The 9,882-nt window shown below is 38.8% G+C and overlaps 1 long non-coding RNA gene across 2 annotated transcripts in view; it reads left to right on the top strand.

Annotated features, from left to right (window-relative positions):
• The window catches only part of LOC137967706 (uncharacterized), a 14,263-nt gene extending 5,355 nt beyond the window's left edge, over positions 1-8,908 (top strand). For both annotated transcript variants that reach the window (XR_011116566.1, XR_011116565.1), the window contains 2 exons: positions 8,303-8,383; positions 8,738-8,908. This is a non-coding gene — a long non-coding RNA (uncharacterized lncRNA). The remainder of the gene's footprint in view (positions 1-8,302; positions 8,384-8,737) is intronic.
• The last annotated feature ends 974 nt before the right edge of the window (positions 8,909-9,882 follow it).

Raw genomic sequence — 9,882 nt, 5'->3', positions numbered from 1 at the left:
TCAAGCGCTCAGAACCTTCTTTGAACATTGGTTTGAAAGCCAGCAGAGAACTTTGCCTATTCTCCTATTCCCCTCTCCTTTCTTCTCTTCTTCACGTGCTTATTAATGCTAATGTACCATCTCCATCTGCTACCTGTTGATCACCTCAGTCTGAAGATGATATAAATTTATATCGAAATATTATGAGTAGACTTTTCTCTGCATTTGTCGCCTGTATTACAGACAATGCATTTACTCGGAATTACACTTATTCTCTATCTTTTAAAATTATCAGCGGGTAATGGAGTATGAAACAAGGACTGATTTTTCCAAAACGGAGTATAGAACAAAACTAGGTTTGTACTGGCCTAGATACGGATTTTAGAAAAGGCCTTGAGTACTCTTATACCGTGTCAAAATAATGTCGCGTACACAGAAACACTGAGTTACAACATCGATTGCGCTAGAGAAGTAAGAGTAGAGATTTTATCTCAAAATTGTACTTTACCCCACCAGTTTACAAAGTAAAAAGAAAGGAAGGAAAGGAACTTTATTTAAGTGTCTAGTCGTTCTAGCGCTGGAGCGCTAATTGGGGACACTGTAAACTGAAATCAACAATTAACGCAAATCAAGTGAAACACTAGAGTGGAAAAATTGTTATGGAGAAGAACGAAAACACTTTTGGCATAACCTTTAACTCTTGTGTATTTCCATCTTTCATATTAATGTTGTTGTGGTTTGAGCCAAGATGGCCGGATGGATTCAACACACACGTAGAATGTTTTGGCTCGTCATGCAATCCTTACTTCTAAAGTCTGCGTAAGAGGCTTCAGATAAAGTCGGTAGTGTGTACGCGTAAATCAGGACATGGACTATAAAAGTTGTCCTCTTGGTCGAGTGCTGTTTACAAACGGACGCGTGCGACATTGAGGTGAACAAAAAGTTGTATAAATCGCAAAAAAACGTTTATTTTGCGAATAGATGAAGAGAACAAAACCCGGATCGGACCGGATCGGATCGGATCAACAGAACTCGGACCGGATCAATAACAAAATCCTCGCCCAAAGTAGACATATGAAATCCCTGGGTCACCAGTTAAGGTTACTTCCGACCTTCGCGGATGTTCTTCGGGGAAAAATTCGTACGCGCGTTAGTTTCAATAAAATCCTAACAAACAAAATATGCAACCTCACAGCCGCACAACCAGCCTTGCATACTTATTTTATATTTAGTCTCAATAAATATAGTTTGTGATACAAAATAAAGTTTAACCGAGTTTTCCTTGCAGTGTCAGGAGCCGGTAAGACGTGAAACCACCGTGTAAGTGGACGCCACGGGAAAGATATTTTAAATATCGGAATTTCCTGACAAACTTTTGTTGATTGATGCCTTGCGAATAACATTGTGTAGTGATTATGCTCGTGCTGCGGCATGCGATACCCGATGAATTCAATAGAAGAACCCTCGGCGGTTTCACGTCTTACCGGCTCCGATCCTGACACTTACCAAAAGGAAAACTCGCTTAAACAATATTTTTATCGTAAACTACATTTACTTAGCTTTCTTCTGTCGTCGAGAGACCATGATTGGGTCCGGTCACGTGTCTCCCAGAATCTGGGAGATTACAAACAAAGAATTTGGGGGAGCGGGGGATAAGTGTGAGATTTGTCTCCGCAGAGCGTAAAATGGAAAGTGCAGCCATGAAACTGTGTACCTGACCTTAAAGGTCCTGACTAGTCTAGACAAAATCTCAAACGCTGCGCTGTAAATAGTGGACAAAATCCGTTAACATCGAAAGCGTAACGAACTTCAAAATATCTGAATGTCAATCTATCGGGGATGCTTTCCTCTTCAAATATTGGCACATGCAGAGGAAATCGGGGAATGATTTCCGTACAGGTCCCTACTTCATTATGCATGCAGAATAAATTAATTATTCATTCGCGCTATTATTTTGTAGAACAATACATATACCCAAGAGAACCGAATATATACATGGGTAATTTGTACTTACGGGATGAATAAAAACGGATCTCATTTTTTCTCTCCCTCCCTCTGTCTCTTCTTTCCCTTCATCGCCCACACCGTTACTCGTTTTTGTCCCAGCTTTCCCCTTTCTATCTCTTCGTCTTGTTCTTATTTCCAGATCCCGCTCGGCTTTTTCTGCCATTTTATCCCATGATATGTCACTCGCAGCTTGCCTTGAACTCCGACCCACTGTAAACCTCTGCATTACTTGTCCCTGTTCTTTGCCACTGAGCTAACGTGTCAAGTTGCTAATTCACACCTTGAAAATGATATTTATTTTGAATTCTGGCTGACTATTTACATAACAATGATACGTAATTATATACACGTGCCGCGCCGAGCACTTACAATCAAACTTACACTTGTAGGTTACCGTTTAGAGATCCCTGTTTTACTACTCTTGAAACAACCCATCCCTTTAATAATGCTAACCGTAACCCTAATTACGACTAAAGGCACTGTTTAGGCTTAAGGTTAGTCCATGTGATAGTTTTAGGTTTTCCAGTATTGCTGTAAGCTGTGACCTGCTTTTCCTTCATGCCCCGTGCGTGCGGCACACTTATAAGTTCACTGCGTGGAAGAGTATACCACGCTTAAAGTCTGATTGGAGCATCTTTCATGGGAAACTTTCATGCACGAGTTCATTGCAATTAAAATCGTTTCACATTTCCCTTCTTTTGAAGCAAACTTGTGTTTTCGTAATAATCAAGATGGCTATCGAAGTAAAAGGGTCACAGCAATGGGAGATTTGATCATTTGGAAATTGTCCCTGCTTTATAGCCTTTCCAGAGTTGTGCATAAAGTGGTGCAAAGAAAACAATTTACTTTCGTCTTCCGTGTCCAAAACCTGTGTGAAAACGCAGTCAGTTGGCAAAGACAAAGTGCCACATCGGGAGATGGATCTGTTTCGCGATGCTCAAGAAAAAACACTGCAATGGATAGCCTTCAATCCGCTAGAACACATTAATTTTCTGACCGTAAACTTTCCTTGAAAAAATATTAGCCCTAGCTACCTGTGGCCGGAAAGTTTACAACTGCCTACAAGACAAGGGCTAACATCATCTCACCGCAGTTAACCATCGCCTAAACTTCGTCAACCCAGACAAACGAGCCCACAGCAGGGCATTGAAAAGACATGATGGGGAGTGAAACGAAGTATGCCTCGTACGGGAACATCCATGGATCTCTACCAAAGCTATTTACTTGGAAGTATCATTGAGCATATTGCCGATCTCTACAAAGAGCGATAAATCGCACCGTTCGTGATCCTAAATACAGGAAAGGAAGAAAATATACACTTTGCAGTGTCTCGGCGAATTTTTAAGCAGACAGGAATGAAAATTTCACGATGAAAAGAGCAGGAAGCCATTAAATTTCTTATAACAGTACTTTTATTTGGTTTGTTTCTTATGTTTGCGAATCTGAACCCTATTACAACGATTGCTTGAAACTCCACTTGTTGCGCTTATTCTAAAACTGAAAAATGGGTAAAATTGCAAGAAAAGTGCCGAAATTGCAGGAAAAACTGTTCGATTTTCCGTATTTCAGACAGAAGTTCGACCAACTTTTTTTAAGTCCATATAGACTTAGAAAAAAAACCTCTAAATAGAAAGAACAAAGCGCCACAGTCCCAAAGGACGCCTATTGTTATCGCTATTGTTTTCTTGAAACAAAGGAGTGTATGCATAATGAAGTAGGGACCTGTGCGGAAATCTTGCCGAAATCGGGGATTCACCGCTTGTGTAGTCAAAAATAATTTACGCACTGGATTTGAATTGCCATTTCTATGTTGTGGAGGGCCCATTGGAAAACAAATGTATTTGTTTTCAAGACTACGATTATATAATTCGTAAGGAAGCAGAAAAGATGTATCAAGCGTCGCCGTTCCCACCGACCTCGGAAATGAATTAAATAGGTCGAGGCACATCTTCATAACAGATCGAATATTTTGGGCAAAGGAAGAAAACTGGAATATTTATCATGACAGAACAAAGGGGTGCCGGTGGATCGAAATGCACCAATGGATGTCAACTACTAGCTGCACAAAAGATTTCAGAGAAAGCGCTGTAGCGGTAATAGATAACTTAATAGTTTTAAGCGCAATCTTTCCAAATGGTGCATCTTTTTCTTTTATTAAGCTCGTTATGCAACCTCGGCAGCTTCCGAACGCAAAAACTCACAAATAAAACGTTGTTTTTATTTTCACTGAACACAATTATTTCGCTTGCGCAGAGATAATTTGACAGTTCATCATTCTTTGTGAGTTATAACTTTTGTCCAAACAAAACGAATCTAAAAAATTGCCCATGCTATAAAGCAAAATGGAAAACCGTGTCATGAAATGTTCCGTACGAAGTATGCGCATAATTATTATGTGCAGTTTTGCGAAACAAAAGAAAAGACAATAGCGCTCTGCGTTCATTGTTAAGTTTGCCGCCTTCATCAAGTTAATGACCGTCGTGGTGCGTTCATGGCCACCACTGATCGAAGCTCTTTCTAAGCGTTTATGCATAATGACGCGCGATATGACAGATCTACAACATTTTTTAACTGGAAGTAAATGTCCCGAGAACAATAGGCATTCTGCGCGATGAACAGGAAGAGAGAATGCACCGCCCCGGACACAGCTAGATATTGTTCAAATGAAAAGAGGTAAACAGAATCTTGAAAGAGTATATTTTTATTTACAGCTATGGGTCTTGCAGTTTTTTTCGTCGTCGTTTAAAATCAACCAAATGGCCGGAAGCATCTTTGTTAAAAATTTGCTTGCACGACAGCCAACCGTTTATAGTTCCTTTTTTATTTTTCTGGAGGGTTAGGTATGCTTAGTTTTAGAGGATTTTAAGAAATAACTGGGCTGCATGTGTTTTTAAATAAAGTTTTCATATGGACCATGTACAAGAAAGCCTTTCGCTTGACAGGTTATGTTGTCTGTTTTATCTCTGTTAATACTGCCTGATTTCCTGTTGTCATCCCTCACGTTGTGCTCATCCTTTGCATTTGCACTATATTATATCTCTATCTACCATTAAAAGCGACACGTTTTTCTATTGCTCATTGTAACAAAGATAGGGAGTGGAAAAAGCTGACATTTCATTTCAGACTATTGTCACAAAAGTCACAAGATCTGAAATATTATTTTGAAGGTTCAGCAAATATGAATTCCCTGCTGCCGAAGCGCTAAAACCGCTAATGGTGTAGGACTTGCAGTATAGTGATTCAGCCTGATTACCAGCAGCCGCTGTCAGGCAAACGTTGATACTTTCAATGCAAGTTTAACATAGAGGGATTTTCCCTTCGATATAAACACGCTTGTGTAGAACTCATTGAGATCGTAGAATTTTATTAGCGATTGGTGTCGTCGGTTAAACTGTGATAACGCGAGTTTTCGCTTTATCCTCCGAAAAATAACAAACTTGTTTATCTAGTGGCAATTCTGTTTGGGCAGAAATTTCTTATTTTAGTTATAGCTGGAGGGCTAGCAAATCTATCTTGCTTGTAAGGACCCTTTCGATCATTGCGTGAACGAGACACAAAATTGTGAGACAAAGGACTCCTCCCTCGGAATTAATTTTGTTCTGGAGCCACTTGAACAGACTCAACCAGGGTCTCTCTCTCTCGCTCTGTAGGGACGGGTAGGAGAGGACCCTAGGAACGAGGTTGACCAGAATCCGGACTGAATCCGGAATCCGGAAACATCCACAATTCGCGAGAACTACAACAACTTACCCACTCCTTGCTGTACGCTCTGGATCTGAACTTGTTGTTCTAGATATAAAGACTCGAGCATGGTGATGCCATTATCAAACTAAGGCAGTCCACATTACAATAAAGGAAAATTTAAACCTTGTTTAATAGGCCATTTTACAGTTGTTTGCTCAGCGACCAAGCCTATGAATGGCTGTGAGGCTGCCGGTGACCTTGCATTGATACAGACCTCACTGCTTTTATCATGTAAATTGTGTTGTTGTAACGCTAATTACTCCATATTAACATTACAAAAGCATGAAGGTTTGTATCAAAACAGGGTCACCGGCAGCCTCGCTTCCATTGCTAGGCCTGGTAACTTAGCCACAACTGTAAAATGGTCTATTCGTTTTCCTTGTTTTTTCACCTGCCCTGGTACAAAAGTGCCTCTTTTAAAGGAACAAGGCGTCCGGAGGATCAATCAATCTTTATTTTTTATACACGAAATCAAATTCAAAGCTAAAAGCTTGTGGGGTCGTGTACAAAATTATAAATTAGTGATAAAATGCTAAAAAATTATTAAAACTACATTCAAGGAAATAAAATAAAATAAAATCATTCCTAATAAAATAGGCATTCTAAAATCTAAGAAGACATTTAAAAATATATGAAATTCTCAGATCTATTGTTAATTATTTGCGGAGCTAAAACGTTGACATTAAAATCTTAAAAACATAACATTAAACGACATTTTTCAAAAAGGATTTTATGTCCATGCAATCTAAAATAGAACATTTTGAACGATCTATGGTGTTCCAGAGGACAGCCCCTCTATAGGCAATGGAGTTTTGGCCGTATTTTGACGCAAAACTCGGAGCTATCAACCCATTCGTTATTCTTGAAACAGATATGTTGCTGTGCGTTATCAACTGTTCAGCTAAAGCGTGTGGAAGCATACCATAGAAACCTTTGTAAAAAGCTCAATTATAGAAAGTTTATATTGATGCATTAAGGTGTTCCACTTTACTGTGGCTAAAACGTCAACTGTTGGCATTTCCAATGGAAGACCAAAAATGACTCTGGCAGCACGGTAATGTTGTCTTTCCAATGTCTTAAATAAGAACGCGTACGTAATGGATGGCTGGATAAGCTTCCGATAAAACGACTCGCACACAAGACTTGGTAGAAACTTGGATTTCCTCAGGAGGCTTAATTTATTTGCGAAATTTTTAATGCCTTCTTGCAGATGAGGTATCCCGCTCAGATTTTTATTTATGGTAACACCCAGAAGTCTGCTCTTAGCCTTATATTCTATGATAAACTCGCCGATATAAATGCCAGGCAGCCAGGGTTACCCTAGCTGCCTTGTTAATTAACGCTCTGCTAGGGACAACTCGCCTACCCGGGACAACTGGACCGTGTTCCTTTATTGAGATCTCATTCATAGTACAACACTAATCAGTTCTTTTATCAGTTTACAAAGGGTAATCAATGTTGTACTGTTTGGTTTTAACCAGTGGTATCACATTTTTCTCAAAAGAAAGATTTACAATGGAACAGATTGGCCCCCTAGGGAAAATAGAAAGCGGAAAAAAACAAGTTTGTTATGATCAGAGGGTAATCATAAAAATAATCACATTTGATATTCTATCCTTTTTCATGTTTTGTTTCAGTCATAATAGTTTTCGCACTCTTTCTACATTAATGGTTGCTGTTAAATTGTAAAGACAGACAGGAACGTTTTCTGTGCTAATGATACCATATTTTTCACAAGAGATAAAGCGCGAGTTTCTGACCTGTCAATTAAAGCGTTTCTTTACATATGGTTTTTTATGCACAATAACTATTTATTCATTAAAAAAGATCGCAAAGTGACGGTACTTTAGTTTGACAATGAACGTTTTTTGAAATATTTTCAAAGAAAGCGATTGTATCGAAAACATGAATTTCAGAATTGCTTATTTTTGCTTTCAGATGTCCTTGCGCCGCCTATTGACAAATTCTGACATGGGACGGTTGCCTTATTTATTATGTAAAAGATTCTTGTGCATCATATCACAATTTTACGCGATGAGTACTATTTTGCTCTTGCGGCGGCATACTTTGATGAACAAAGAATACAACAATACACGCCATACATATTAACATAAGTGGCTGGGTATTTTGCAGTCTGGCATGAAAGTGAAAAACAACGATCATAACTTTATTTTTGCGAAAACAAACTCTTGTTTATCGCAAAATCCTCCGGCTTAAGGTTAATGTTAATTAGAAAGAAAAGTCTCTCAAATTACCATGTGTTATTTTTCTTTGATAACTTCCTCCCTTGAGGATACTTCCTGGTAATTTTCCAGAGACAATTCAACACCTTACGTCCTCTTATTTTATCTAATCACTGGTGAAGAACTGGCATTATAGGTTTTAATTTAATTGTTCATTGTTTCTGCTGTACATGATTGCCATTGGGAATAGTCAGTGAATAGCTACTGATCTCCGGCGCTAATGATGCCAAAACGTGATCCACGAGGAACAGACAAATGCGTGCTAAATTAATGAGTTCTTTTGTCTACTACTTTGATGATTTTCTAATTGTTCTCAACTTGCTTATAAGGAGCAATCAAACGAAAACATCTGTTTGTTGTCAATGTCCGGAACAGCGAGGAAAGGCGACTTATTTTCAACCCGCCAAGAGGTAACAATCTTCTCGAACGCATTCTCTTTCAAAGGCTTTTTGTGTATCAATAGTTTAACTTAAGCCCTTATTATTATCCCGTCGTGTAGTTTGGCTATTTGTGAGCCAATGCAGTTGGTTTAACAAATTAGTCCAAGTTAAAGGTTTTGTAACTCGATATTTATTCTTCTCTTATCAAATCAACTAATGTCGGCAACTTACGAATCTTGAACAACATGGCGCAATATGGAATCAGCAGTTCACATGTGTGGCTTCTCACCGGCGCTATACCCGTCATGTATTTAAGTTTTGCCAGCTTAACTGAATTGTCTTTTAAGGAGTAGCCATTATAAACTTTCTATTGTTCCTCGATAGGATGCATTGACACTGATGTTTTGTCATGGACAGCGCTGACTACCATACCACTGTTTTTTGCCACCATCTTCCTACCCTATGCGTGTTGGTGACGATTACACTCCAGCCCGTCCCATTTGTCAAGCACTGTACATCACCGTCAAGGTAAGAGACTTCTGCGAATAAATCTCGGGTGGTTTTTACACTTCATTTTGCATAGACTGTATCTCTTCTGTTTGTTCCCTAAAATAAGTTTAAAATAGTCGATTCAGCTGAACGTTGTTTGTTTAGCGGTTTTCTCCTTGACTGCTTGTTTCAGATTTTATTCGTTTAAAATATACTAGTCAATTCCATAATTTTAGAGCTGGTTACGAAATAAAAAAAACTATGCAATTTAGAAATGAATTTAAAATATAAATAATAAGCTCATAGTACGAGTCATTGTCGTAGTCTCGGTCTTTCACCCGCGAATAATGCGTTAAATCGTCGGCAAACAATTGTTGCGGTGCGGGTTATGGGACAAATTTTAAATCTACCGGGAATGGTAGTTTGCCTCGTTTGTTTAACTGGAACAATAACGTTAAAGTATACATGTCACAGTCAATTGTAAACATGCTTCCTTTCCGGAATTGTATTGTTTTGCCTTGTGAAGACTACGACAAAGCGGCACGAGAACGTGATGCCAACACGACTTGATTTCGTGCATAATTAGTTGCCCGTGCCCAAGAATTGTCAGCATCTGTGTAAACAACTTTTATGGCGACAAAAATAATCTAAAGATATCCAGCGCATCAGGGACAAATTTACAGTTAATACCAGTCTTCCCGTTTTAAGCAACTCGTTTGGCTCAGTACAACCTGAAACATCGATTTTGTTGAGAAATCGCCAGTGGTAATTTTCAAGCACGTATCCAGCATCAATAGAAGTTAAAAATAGGTGTGAAAATTGCTGAATAAAAAGTATTACATTAACATGGAAACAATGGATAGTTCACCAAGCTCCTAATAATTAGGATAGTACGCGCATTCTCATTGGTCAATAGCTGTGTTTAGATGAGATTGTGGAAACAAGGCAGTGACATCACACGAATTTTGATTGGTTATGTGTTGTCAGACGTGCGTTTTAATTGGCTGGTAGGAAATATGAGCGTGTATCAGGAAAATCTG

Source organism: Montipora foliosa, chromosome 8 (assembly GCF_036669935.1).
Source record: "Montipora foliosa isolate CH-2021 chromosome 8, ASM3666993v2, whole genome shotgun sequence".
NCBI classification, from domain to species: domain Eukaryota; kingdom Metazoa; phylum Cnidaria; class Anthozoa; order Scleractinia; family Acroporidae; genus Montipora; species Montipora foliosa.
Note: the sequence above shows the minus strand (reverse complement) of the source record. Positions and strands in the feature narration are given on the sequence as shown.